Here is a 13,251-nt window from a genome sequence, read left to right on the forward strand (position 1 = left end):
ATCACGAGTATCTCTTCGGGACTCTGCGCGCATTCGGGTTCGGGACGCATTTTGTCGCCCGGATCCGACTTCTGTACGCTGCTGCAGAGTGTCTGATTAAAGTTAACGGGTCCTTGACGGCGCCCCTTCGCTTCGGGAGGGGGGTGCGTCAGGGATGCCCCATGTCCGGCCAGTTATACGCCGTTTGCGTAGAGCCTTTCCTGCGCCTCTTGCGGAAGAGGTTGACGGGACTGGCTCTGCAAGGGCTGGGCGTGGAGGTGGTCCTCTCGGCTTACGCCGATGACGTGCTCCTCACGGTCACGGATCCCGCTGACTTGCGGAGGATGCGGGAATGCCAGCAGATTTACTCGGACGCATCCTCCGCCAAGATCAACTGGGAGAAATGTTCCGGACTCCTGGTGGGTCACTGGCGGGTGGACTCCCTGCCGGAGGAGTTCAGGCCCTTCGCCTGGAGCACCACGCACCTCCTCTACTTGGGAGTCTACCTTAGCCCTGCCGAGGACGCCTGGCCGGCGAACTGGCAAGAGTTGGAGGCCAAAGTCACCACTCGCTTAGGATGCTGGACAGGATTGCTCCGAGTGTTGTCCTACAGGGGTCGAGTGATGGTCATAAACCAACTGGTGGCCGCCATGTTGTGGTACCGGTTCGTCACTTTGATCCCTCCCCCTGCGTTTGTCGCCAAGATACAGAAGAAGCTCGTCGACTTCTTCTGGGACAAAAGGAAGCACTGGGTCTCTGCCGCGGTGCTGAATCTCCCGCTTAGGGAGGGCGGTCAGGCGCTGGTGTGCCTCCGCACCCAGGCTGCGACTTTCCGTCTTCAGATGCTGCAGAAATACCTGTACGTCGAGAATCCTCCAAGATGGTGTGCGCTGGCGACGTATTTTTTCCGCCAGCTGCACGGCCTCAATTACGGCATGCAGCTCCTGTTTTTGGAAGTGGGCAGCACGCGTGCCAGCCTGCGGGAGCTGCCTGTCTTCTACCAGGAACTGCTATGGGTTTGGAACTACGTCGCTTCCAGGCGGAGCTCTCCCCCGTCAGGAATGGCGGCTGTCCTTCGGGAGCCGCTGTTCAGGAATCCGCACCTTCACATCCACGGGTTCAGGTGGCTGGCGGAGGGCAGGGCTGTGCCTGGCAAGGTGACTAGAGTCGGGGACCTGCTCGATGGCGGAGGAGCGGGCTGGATGGCGCCGGAGGAGTTGGCGTGGCGCATGTCTTAGGCCAACGTCCAGCTCGCGGTCAATGCCATCGAGTCGATGAAAGCGACGCTGCGCCCCAGCGCCACGAGGTGTATCGAGGCGGCTCAAGCGCATGGGGCGATCCCGTCTGAGCTTTCCCCTGTTCGGACGGAATTCCTTATCGGCGCCCAGCCCCAAAACCCCCCTCGGGAACCGGCGCCTCACAACTTGAGCCGTCTCGAGGAAATACCCTCCGTGCCTTTTCATTCCGCGCGGAGGGGTTTCCTGTATGGGCTGCTCCTGCACACTCTCCACTTTGCCATCTTCGCCTGCCGTCCGGACACGCCTTGGCGTGCCGTCTTGCCTTCCGGCGGAGGCGGAGGTCCCCAATGGAGGGCTCTCTATGCGGGAGTCCTCCCATGTTCTATTGGGGACTTGGCCTGGAGGGTGTTGCACAGGGCAGTCCCGTGCAATATATTTTTAAGTAGGTTCACCGACTCCCAGGCCGCCTGTTTGTTCTGCGGCCTGGAGGTGTCCGTTTTTCACATATATGTAGAATGTGAGAGTTTGCAGCCCCTCTTCCATTATTTGAAGGGGCTGCTCCTCGATTTTTGGTTGCACTTCAGTCCCACGCTCTTGATCTACGGTCACCCGGTGCGGAGGGGAGCGGGCAGGTTGGAGGACCTCCTCGTGGGTCTGCTCCTGGGCCTGGCTAAAAAAGCCATCAATTGGTCCAGGCAGCGGGCGGTCGAGGGGGTCGTCCAGCCAGATTGCCTCCCTCTCTTCCGCGGCCATGTTCGCGCCTGGGTGGCCCTGGAGATAGAGCACGCAGTGTCCGCCGGCACGCTCGAGTACTTCCGTGACCGGTGGGCGCTGCAGGGACTGGAGTGCATAATTGATTTGGACAACCAAATTTTAATTTGATTTGATAAGGTTTATTTAAAGTTTTACAGTCCTAATTATAGTTTATTTGTTTAATTTACTTGTTCCAATTAAAAGAGTACAAAATAGGGACTGGACCGAACCAGCTTTATTAACTAGCCTAATTTACTCTGATGAGAACAACTACCCGAAAAACAGGTGAGGAGAGGGGCCCAAAGGCACGGGAGCAGCGCACCAAAGCCTCAAAAACCGCCCTCAGGCGGCGAGCAGAGGGAAGTGCCGCTGAAGCCGTTACAGTTGTTGTCATGGCATCACAGTGATAGGAAGTGTGAGGACTGCATGGTCGAATAGTTAAGTGAATGTGACCATAAAGAGAGAGGGAATGGGTAAGGGTGCAGGGATGTAAGTTTCAAGTGGGATGTAGAGGAAGAGGTTGGCAAAGCAGAGTGCTGGTGAGGAGAGGTGATGGGGATCAGATTGAGGGTGATGGGAAAGTCATACTCACTTTTCCTGTGCGGAGGACGTCATGAAACCTCTTCCTGCATTGCAGCCAGGTTCTGCGGCTCAGCGAAATGGAGTTGACAACCTGGGCCGCTTGTAGCCACACAGCTTTTTTCTGCTGGGGTGGCTTTTTTCTCCCCGCGGAAGGAAACAGCACCTCCTTATTAAATCTGGCTCCGTACACCAGAGCTTGGAGGGAGGGCTCATCAAACCGAGGAGCACGCTTTTGCTTGATCGTTGACATTTTCCACAATTTAACTCCTTCATATAAATTGCAGAGCCTTTGCAGTCTCCAGAAGAATCAAGGCTGCTTGCAGGCCTTAAATCCAACAGCATTGATGACGTCATCGGAGACGACTTTCTGTATGAAAAGACTCATTGGGCCAGTGATTCCCACACGCAGGAAATCAATTGGCCAATTAGGGGAAAATCGCACTTTTTCAACACTTCACTTAGGAGTCGGGGTCCTGACACGATTTCCACCTGACACGCCCCAGCCCGCCCACACTGACAAAACCCAGCCCTGCGTGTGTCATTTCTTCATGACAAACTAATAGAAACAAACACAAAAAATCATTAATTAACATAACTGGCTCTCACAACCTGGAGATAATGTCCAAAACACTAAACAAAAGTTTGAACACGAACCTCAGCCTTTAATAAAAAAATTCCCAACATTTCGTCACGCCTCCTACTTTTTGCCCTTTGAGGGTGATCTCCTTCCCTTGCGCACTTCCCCCCTTCCCACCCTACTGCTCCTCCGTAATGGGGCTCCAGTGGCTGCAGCAAGGCTGGTGGAAGGCTGCTGATTGTCAGAACCTGAGACTGCAGATGCCCTTGAAGGATGGCTGCGACCAGCTCTGGGCCTGGAGGGCCCGGCTGCAGACTGCACCAACTCTGCATGGGCGGCAGCAGCCTGGGCTACAGCTGGTTGCAAGTGCAATGGGACAGCAACTCCCTGCTCGACCGACACACTGCCACTCCCACGGGGCAGCACCTCAGCATCCAGAGCAATCCGCTGGAGCACAGATTGCTGGCCTGCTGCGGCGCGGTGAGAGCCCCGGGGAATTGTGTCCGAACCAGCAACAATGGCAGCAGTCAGTGCTTGCGTGGCCTCAATCTGAGTCTGCATGAGACCAATCTGAGATGGGATCATGGCAGCCAGTGACTGAATTGCAGCACTAAGCATTAGCGTGGCATCCGCCTGTGCTACAGCAAAGTGCTCCACACTGCTTGTCAGTGCATCAATGCATTCGGGCACCCTTCCCACCGCACCCATGAGCTGAGTGTGCATGTCCACCGCCTGGGTGTTCATTTCAGCGATGAGCCGCTCCTCCTCTGCGTCCAGTGCAGCAGGACTCGCTGGCATACTTTCCCTCCGGGGAGAAGGTCCCTGAGCTTCCCTAGCCACATCGCGTTGCTGCAACCTGCTAGGTCCTGGAGCTTCACCCTCATCAGACCCTTCCCCCCTGCTCCCCTCCAGGGAAGGTGTGTTCCCAGTGTGGGCATGGGCTTCCTCGGGAGAGGGTGGCGCTGATGCGCCAGCTTCCTCTTCCTCCTCGCCTACGGCTTCGCTCCCACTGGCAGCTTGAGGGCCCGTCTCCTGACCTGGTGAATCACCATCTGAAAGCAGGGAGGTACAAGAGTGGCTTTAGCGTCAGGACAGGGGGGCAGTAAGGGAGGAAGGAGTGGAGCAATTTAGTAAGTTGGATTGAAAGTGTCAAAGGCTGGTGTTGTGAGGGACAAGTGGAATGAGAGAGGAGCAAAAGCTGATGGCCCGAACGGGTCGACCTCCCCAGGGGCAATGGGACCGATCACCTGGCTTGCCACAATCCTGTGGACGCGCTCCTCAAGATCGCTGAGGGGTTGCAGCTGAGGCCACCCTCCACCTGTCCGTTGCTGCTGTCTCCTGTTATGAGATAGCTTGGCCTGCAAGAAAAAGGACGCCGTCTGAGTAAATATACAGCCATGAGCTTGCCTGATGTGCCTCCCATAGTTGAATAGCCCTTACTGTATGCAAGGTGTGAAATGTGCGTGTGTGTTTCATAAGAGGGCCATAGGTGTTGGATGAGTGTTGGGCATTGGGGTTTTAAGACCCTCTGGCCATAGAGTGAGGTTGAAATGGAGGGATGGTGAGGTATTGAAAAAAAGCCACTCACCCTGACGACCCGAGTGAGGTCATTGAACTTTTTGCGGCATTGAGTATGGGTCCTGGTCACCATGCTCCTGGAGGAGACGCTCTGTGCCACCTCCCTCCACACTCTTCTGTAGTCGCACGGCAAAGGCCTCCTGCCACTCTCAGGGTAGAGTATAGATCTTCTGCGCTCCACCGCGCCAACCAGAGCCTCCAAGACTCGCTCGCTGAAGTGCTGAGCTCGTTCTCTCACCCTCTTCATAGTCCTTGGCTGGAAAATGTAGTCATAGGTCTCTCCAGGCTGAGATTCAAGGCTCCAATGAGCAGGATGTGGCTGGAGAGCAAGATTGACCTTCCTCCTTAAGAACTGGCTGGTGCCAGTGTGTCTGTGTTCCATCGCTAACTGACATCACCTGCGCTGTGCCCGCGCTCTGAGTTAGCGCCTTGCTCCTTGGCCTTTGCGCCTTAAGACAGGTGTGCAGCGCCTGATTTAGCGCTCCAATCACCTCCAGGGGCAATAAAAGCCAAGTTTGCAGTCGGAGGCGATTATTAGCAGCAGGCACTAAACTTTGCGCCCGGCCGATAATTGCGTCCCAAACGGGACGATACCGAATTTCTCCCTCCAGGAGCTTAAAAAGAGGGTTAAACATAAAGTGAGAGGAAATCCTATTAAAAATGAGTTAAATTGTCTATACAGCGATGCATACAGTGTCCATAATAAAACAGGGGGGTTGGAAGCAATCATGCGTTGCGAGGAACCAGACATAGTAGGTGATGTAATAAAACTCACTACTCACTTGGTTTGAGTATAAAGCAAGGCTTTAAACAACTTGTTTCAGAACATGGAGGTCTAGTTGTACTTCACTAGTTCCTGTCTTACAAAATGTCCCTGGGCAAGCTGAGCCCACGCCCAAGTATTTATACTCCTTGGACGGCGCCACCAGCTGGCCGTCCAGTGTTATTTCATGAGTAGTTTCTTTATGATGATGAGATTTATAAAATTCTTCCTGCCTAAAAGATTTGGAAGTCCGCCGACTTCCTCCTAACGGATTAGGTGGACCACGAATAGCCGCAGTCTTTTAGATCTTTGTTTATGACTGGAAGGCACGTCTACCCGGACCATGTCTTGGTCCCTGGGCCGCTTGATCCGTACCGGTGGATCGACAGGGCCCGTGTTGCCCTGATCGACCCGAGGGAGGCTTGGGAGATCGTGACTCCGGGTGCAGATCCCCACAGGCGCAGAGCTGGCTTCATCCTGTTTGATAGCCGGGGATTGACCGGCATCCTGGCCTCGGGTGGCCATCCTACGGCGAGCACTCGGCTCCCCGAGTGGATCCGGTGGGGCAGCTGGCAGATCTCTCGATGTCCCAGGTAGGGCATCATCTTCAAGGGAGCGCAGTGTCAGCATCATCACCATGGGTCCCTCTATCAGTTGGGTCCGTGGGATCGGCTGGACAGGGAGCCAGGTCCCGGAGCGAAATGGTGGACTCCCGGCCATCAGGGTACCGCACGTGCGCATACGTGGGATTAACGTCTGTGAGTTCTACCTCGTCGACGAGGGGATCGTTTTTAGATGATCGGACAAATCTTCGGAGCAGCATGGGGCTGGGAGCTGCCAACCATGAAGGTAGGGACGTCCCATGGGTGAAGCGACGCTGTAACCTGAAGAATCACTCGTGAGGCGTGACGTTGGTGGATGTAGAAGGAAGAGACCTGATGGAATGCAACACGTCAGGGAGCATAGTTTCCCACTGCTGGTCTGGTAGGTTGCGTGACCTTAGTGCAAGATGAACAGCGTTCCAAATGATAGCGTTGTATCTCTCAACCTGACTGTTACCGATGGGATGGTACGGTGTAGTTTTACTTGTGGCGATTCCCCTTGGGAGAGATAACTTTTGAGTTCGCTTGACATGAAGGAGGGACCCCGATCAGAGTGAATGAAATTGGCCGTACCGCAAAGGGAAAAAACTTGATCAAGGCATTTGATCACTGTGGAAGTAAGCATATTGGGACAGGGGAAAGCAAAGGGAAAGCATGAATATTCGTCCACCATAGTAAGTAAGTAGGTGCTTTGCATTGAGGAAGGCAATGGCCCTTTAAAGTCAATGCTGAGATGCTGCATAGGCTGCATAGCGTGTATGAGCGAGCCATCCGATGGATGGAAGAATTGCGGTTTTAATTCTGCACAAATTCTACAGGAGGAGCATATTCTTATAACATCTTCTGTAGAAAATGGAAGATTTTTAGATCACACAAAGTGCAACATACGGGTAACGCCAGGATGGCATAAGTCAGTATGAAGATCCACAAGAGTCGAAGTTGACATAGAAGAGCAGAATGCACTCATGAGGTTATCCGGGGCCTCATTCTCTTTGCCGGGTCGATAATGTATGGTGTATCCAAAGGTGGCCAATTCCATCCTCCAGAGTTGTATTTTGTTATTCTTGATCTTAGTGCGTTTCCGGTTATCCAGCATAAAGGCCAAGGAGCACTGATCGGTTATAAGTGTGAAATGGCGACGAGCGAGAAAATGACTCCATTTACGTACCGCTTCGATGATGGCCGTAGCCTTCTTCTCGACAGGAGGATAATGGAGCTCGCTACCCTGCAAAGTTCTGGACAGAAATGCAACGGTTCGACCACCTTGATTCAAGGTAGCAGAGATCGCCACATCCGATACATCGCACTCAACCACGAAGGGGAGATTTTCATCAATGGAATGAAGCGTGGCTTTTTCTAGTTGTCGCTTGAGGAGGCTGAAAGCTGAAATAGCCGTTGCCTCCAATGGAAATGACTTTGCGTGAAGCAGGGGCTGGATCTTGTCGGAGAAGTGGGGTATCCATTTCGCATAATAGGCGAACATGCCGAGTGCCCGACGAAGAGAGCCGAGATTCGTTGGGGGAGGGAGCTCCTGAAGCGGACAAAGTCGCTCCGGATCCGGTTTGATGACACCGTTGCCCACCCAGTAGCAAAGGGTGTTGACTGATGGTACTGATTTCACAGATTTGGACTCATTTAAGGTTAAGTTGCGATGACGGAGAACGTCAAAAAATTTCTGGAGATTGGCATCATGCTCCTTCTGGTCATGACCAGCAATGGTGATATTATCCAGATATGGAAAAGTGTCCGTTAAGTTCACCTGTTTGACTAGGCTATCCATTGCCCGTTGAAAGACGGCCACCCCATTTGTGACCCCAAATGGAAGGCGACAAAACTGATAAAGCCGACCATTGGCCTCAAAGGCCGTATACTTTTTGTCAGAGTCCTTTAATGGTACTTGATGATATGCGCTCTTTAAATCAAAAGTTGAAAATACCTTGTAGTTGGCAAGGTTAGTGACCATGTCATTGATGCGTGGTAATGGGTAGGCATCCAGGTCAGTATACTGGTTAATAGTTTACGAGTAATCAATGCAAAGAAGTTTCTTGTGTTGCTTCAGAGGATTTTTAACAACGACGACTTGAGCCCGCCAGGAAGTTGAAAATGGCTCAATGATACCGTCAGCTAGAAGGCGAGAGATTTCTGCCTCGATAAAGGATCGATCATCTTGGCTGAAACGTCGTGATTTTGTGACGATGGGCTTACATCGGGGGGAAAGATTGGCAAACAAGGAGGGCTCGTCGAGCGAAGCTGCCGAAAGCGCACTAAACGGTACTTTGGAAATAGTAAGCTCCGGCTTTGACCCTCCAAACTCGAAAGTGAGTCTTTTGTGTTGTTTCTGGAAATCCTGTCCCAGGAGCACATCACTGCATAGGTTTTTGAGCACCCTGAGCCGGGTGGAGAAATAAGTCCGGCCATTGAGAATAAGGTCGACAAGACAAAAGCTGGAAGAATTGGTGGTCAGTGTCGTCAGAGCCATTGCAATTTTCCTGAGGGGTAAGTACGCAGTTTTAATTTATTGACAGCACGCTCACTAATGAAGCTGTCAGAGCTGCATGTGTCGATTAGTGTGCTCAAAATGTGTCCATTTACCAAAACCTTCATGGCTGCATGGGACAGACTTTGGGGAAAAACAGCTGTGATGGGAGGAGGGGCAGTTTTACCCTTGACAGCTGTAACCTTAATAGTGGTTCTTGGGGGAGGAGCAGTTTTATAGATAGTAGCTGCAAAACTAACAGGAGCTTTCGACCGGTTTACATTAGAAAAGTGGCCTTTCTTACTAACAGAGACTCTTGACTGGCATACCTTAGAAAAGTGACCTTTCTTGCTGCAATGATTGCAGGTTGCATTACAAGCAGGGCAAAATTTCCTATAATGGAACGCACCTCCACAGAAGAAACACTTCCTTCCAGATTGCCAAGATGCCGCTAGGGCGGGGTCGTCATCAGTGAAACATAGAAACATAGAAACATAGAAGATAGGAGCAGGAGTAGGCCATTCGGCCCCTCGAGCCTGCTCCACCATTCAATGCGATCGTGGCTGATCATCCAAATTCAGTACCCAGTCCCTGCTTTCTCCCCACACCCCTTGATCCCTTTAGCCTTAAGAAATATATCCAACTCCTTCTTGAATATATTTAATGTATTGGCCTCTACTGCCTTCTGTGGACGAGAATTCCACATTTCACCACTCTCTGGGTGAAGAAATTCCTCCTCATTTCTGTCCTAAATGGCTTACCCCTTATCCTTAGACTGTGACCCCTGGTTCTGGACTCCCCGACCATCAGGAACATCCTTCCTGCATCTAGTCTGTCCAGTCCTGTCAGAATTTTATAAGTTTCAATGAGATCCCCTCTCATTCTTCTAAACTCCAGCGAGTACAGGCCCAATCAACCCAATCTCTCCTCATATGTCATTCCTGCCATCCCAGGTATCAGCCTGGTGAATCTTCGCTGAACTCCTTCCATGGCAAGAACATCCTTCCTCACATAAGGCGACCAAAACTGCACACTATACTCAAGATGTGGTCTCACCAAGGCCCTGTATAACTGCAGCAAGACATCCTTGTTCCTGTACTCAAACCCTCTCGCTACGAAGGCCAACATGCCATTTGCCTTCTTAACCGCCTGCTGCACCTGCATGCTTACCTTCAGCGACTGGTGCACAAGGACACCCAGGCTTCGTTGTACTTCCCCTTCTCCCAATCTATTGCCATTCAGATAATAATCTGCCTTCCTGTTTTTGCCACCAAAGTGGATAACCTCACATTTATCCACGTTATATTGCATCTGACATGCTTTTGCCCAATCACCCAACCTGTCCAAATCATCCTGGAGTTTCTCAGCATCCTCCTCACAGCACACACGCCCACCCAGCTTTGTGTCATCTGCAAATTTGGAGATATTACATCCAATTCCCTTGTCTAGATCATTAATATATATTGTGAATAGCTGGGGTCCAAGGACCGATCGCTGCGGTACCCCACTAGTCACTGCCTGCCACTCGGAAAAAGACCCATTTATTCCAACTCTTTGCTTTCTGTCTGCCAAACAGTTCTCTATCCAAGTCAATACCTTGCCCCCAATCCCATGTGCCTTAACTTTACACGCTCATCTCTTATGCGGGACCTTATCGAAAGCCTTCTGAAAGTCCAAAGACTGTGAAGGCTTCTAGGGTAGTGTTGTCATCCGCTAGGTTAGAGTCATCATCAGTGAGGGCTTCCGCCCGAGACCTATCGAAGGAGTCATTAAAAGTGATAGCAGCAGCCCGTGCATGAGGTAAAAGATAGGTATCTGCATTCCTCTTTGCTAAGCCCAGGGAACATGCCTGGTCATAGGCAGCCTGTAACTCGAGTGTTTTATTCTCCAACAGACGCTGGCGTATTAAGGGAGATACAATCCCATTAATAAAGGAATCACGAATTAACTCCTCCTGGTACTGCTCAGCTGTGACAGCTTTAAGATTACAATCCTTGCTGAGCCTGCGAAGTTCCTGAAGGAATTCGTCAAGTGATTCCCCGGGTTGTTGTTGAGTTGTGGCCAGTAGATGCCGACCAAAAATTTCATTTGGGGCCTTAACATATAGTCGCTGTAATATTAGGATAGCGGAGTCATAGTCTACACAGTCTTCGATATAGTCAAACACATGAGGGTATACATAATTGGCAAGTATCTCTAATTTATCAGGAACATTCTCACCACACACCCTGAGGAAGTTGCTGAAGGTACGATACGAGTGTTTCCATACCTTAGCAGTTGTAGGTGAATTCGGGTCCAGGTCAAGACAGGCGGGTCTGAGTAGTTTGTCTATGATGGATTGATTACTATGTCGCAGTTCCCTTCTGCAGTTGAAGTCATAGCTGGCTGTTCCCGAAATCACTCAGAGCGTGGAGTCGATATCAAGTTGATTAAATTGATGTAATAAAACTCACTACGCACTTGGTTTGAGTATAAAGCAAGGCTTTAATCAACTTGTTTCAGAACATGGAGGTCTAGTTGTACTTCACTAGTTCCTGTCTTACAAAATGTCTCTGGGCAAGCTGGGCCCACACCCGAGTATTTATACTCCTTGGACGCCGCCACCAGCTGGCCATCCAGTGTTATTTCATGAGTAGTTTCTTTATGATGATGAGATTTATAACAGTAGGGATTACTGAGACATGGCTACAGAAAAATAAGGACTGGGAATTAAACATTGCAGGGTATAACATATTTAGAAAAGATAGAGGGGGAAAAAGGGGAGGTGGAGTAGCTGTAGGGGGAAGTACAGAGAGACCTGGGTGTTCTTGTACACCAGTCACTGAAGGCGAGCATGCAGGTGCAACAGGCGGTCAAGAAGGCAAACGGTATGCTGGCCTTCATAGCAAAAGGGTTAGAATACAGGAACAGGGATACCTTGCTGCAGCTGTACAGGGCACTGGTGAGACCACACCTCGAGTACTGTGTACAGTTTTGGTCGCCTCATCTGAGGAAGGATGTTCTTGCCATGGAGGGGGTGCAGCGGCGATTCACCAGGCTGATACCAGGAATGGCGGGAATGACCTATGAGGAGAGACTATGTAGTTTAGGGATGTACACACTGGAGTTTAGAAGATTGAGAGGGGACCTCATAGAAGTGTATAAAATTCTGACAGGTCTAGACAGACTGGATGCAGAAGGAATGTTTCCCTTGGCGGGTGAGAACAGAACTAGAGGACATAATTTAAGGATAAGGGCTAAACCATTTAGGACAGAGATGAGGGGGAATTTCTTCACTCAGAGAGTGGTGAACCTGTGGAACTCATTGCCACAGAGGGCAGTGTACGCCAACTCATTAAATATATTTAAGAGGGAATTAGATATATTTCTACGGGCAAAAGGGGTTAAGGGTTACGGAGAGAAGGCGGGGACGGGATACTGAATTAAAGGATCAGCCATGATCTCATTAAATGGCGGAGCAGGCACGAAGGGCCGAATGGCCTACTCCTGCTCCTATCTTCTATGTATCTATGTATCTATGTACTTATTAGGGATCACATAATGGCAGTAAAAATAAGTGACTCAATGATCAGTAAGACAAAAATAGAATCCATATGGATAGAGATAAAAGATAATAAAGGATCAATTACACTAATAGGTGTAGTCTACAGACCACCTAATAGTGGAAGGGAGGTGGAGGAAGAAATATGCAGGCAATTTAGGGAAATGAATAAAAAACATAGAATAATAATCATGGGGGATTTCAACTACCCTGATATTAATTGGACAGAAGAGGTAGGTAAAGGGGATAAGGGAATAGAGTTCCTACAATGTGTACAGGACTCCTTTCTAATCCAATATTTAAAAAGCTCAACAGGGGAAGATTCACTATTGGATCTAATAATGGGGAATGAACCAGAGCAGATAGAGAAGTAAAAGTAGGGGAACATCTAGGCAATAGTGACCATAATATAATACATTTTAAGATGATAATTGACAAGGTCATAAGTATGACGAAAACCAGGGGAATAGATTGGAGAAAAGCTGATTTTGATGGGCTGAGAATAGAACTTGGGAAAATAAAATGGGCAACAATATTGGCAAACAATGATGTAGAACAGCAATGGGAAACATTTAAAACGGTGTTCAACAGAATGCAGGAACAATATATTCCGCTAAAAGGAAAGAACAAACTAAACACTAATGAAACTCCATGGATGAATAACGCCATAAGGGAACAATTGAAGGTAAGGAAAGAGGCATACATTAAGTACATAGATGGCAGGGGAGTGCATGATAAGGGAGAATATGAAAAGATTAGGAAAGAAGTCAAAATAACAATTAGGAAGGCAAAGAGGAACTATGAAATTAAATTATCAAGGAACATAAAACAAAATAGTAAAATATTTTACAGGCACATCAATAAAAAAAGGAAGGTTGGGATGGGAATAGGGCCATTAAGGGATAGACTGGATAATACCACAGGTAACGATAGAGAGATGGCAGAAATATTAAATAATTATTTTGCTTCATATTTACCAGGGAGATAGAACAGGTGGACATGACATTGGATGATGAGATTAGTAATGAGATAAGTGCATTTAAAATAAAAAGAGGGGAAATATGAAATAAACTAATCAAACTCAAAGAGGATAAAACCCCTGGTCCGGATGGATTGCATCCACGCATTTTAAAAGAATCTAGGGAAGAAATAGCAGAGGCAT

Source organism: Somniosus microcephalus, chromosome 15, assembly GCF_052327205.1.
Source record: "Somniosus microcephalus isolate GS21.2 chromosome 15, FLI_Smic_1.0, whole genome shotgun sequence".
NCBI classification, from domain to species: Eukaryota; Metazoa; Chordata; class Chondrichthyes; order Squaliformes; family Somniosidae; genus Somniosus; species Somniosus microcephalus.